Raw genomic sequence first — 883 nt, 5'->3', positions numbered from 1 at the left:
AGCGCCAGCTTTAGTTTTTGCGAAGATCGAAGAAGAAGGAGGAGGATGAGAAGAAGAAAGAAAGAAAGCCGAAAGAACGGAAGGAAGAAATAAATAAATAAATAAGTAAATAAATAAATGAATAAAGAAAGAAAGAAAGAAAGAAAGAAAGAAAGAAAGAAAGAAAGAAAGAAAGAAAGAAAGAAAGAAAGAAAGAAAGAAAGAAAGAAAGAAAGAAAGAAAGAAAGAAAGAAAGAAAGAAAGAAAGAAAGAAAGAAAGAAAGAAAGAAAGAAAGAAAGAAAGAAAGAAAGAAAGAAAGAAAGAAAGAAGGAAAGAAAGAAAGAAAGAAGGAAAGAAGGAAAGAAAGAAAGAAAGAAGGAAGGAAGGAAGGAAGGAAGGAAGGAAGGAAGAAAGAAAGAAAGAAAGAAAGAAAGAAAGAAAGAAAGAAGGAAGGAAGGAAGGAAGGAAGGAAGGAAGGAAGGAAGGAAGGAAGGAAGGAAGGAAGGAAGAAAGGAAGGAAGGAAGGAAGGAAGGAAGGAAGGAAGGAAGGAAGGAAGGAAGGAAGGAAGGAAGGAAGGAAGGAAGAAAGGAAGAAAGAAAGAAAGAAAGAAAGAAAGAAAGAAAGAAAGAAAGAAAGAAAGAAAGAAAGAAAGAAAGAAAGAAAGAAAGAAAGAAAGAAAGAAAGAAAGAAAGAAAGAAAGAAAGAAGGAAAGAAAGAAAGAAAGAAAGAAAGAAAAGAAAGAAAGAAAAATCGATCAAATAGGCCTATTATCTGATGATAAAAACATAACTGGCAGGGAAGAGAAAAAGAACACAGTCTGTATTCAGGCTAAATCAACCGTATAACATATTGTTTGCATCTGTACTCGCCCTGACGGTCTTTCAAAAATGTACTAAGCATTT

This window comes from Lytechinus pictus, chromosome 1 (genome assembly GCF_037042905.1).
Source record: "Lytechinus pictus isolate F3 Inbred chromosome 1, Lp3.0, whole genome shotgun sequence".
Lineage (NCBI taxonomy): Eukaryota > Metazoa > Echinodermata > Echinoidea > Temnopleuroida > Toxopneustidae > Lytechinus > Lytechinus pictus.
The sequence above is the reverse complement of the archived record's forward strand: the minus strand, read 5'-3'. Positions refer to the sequence as shown.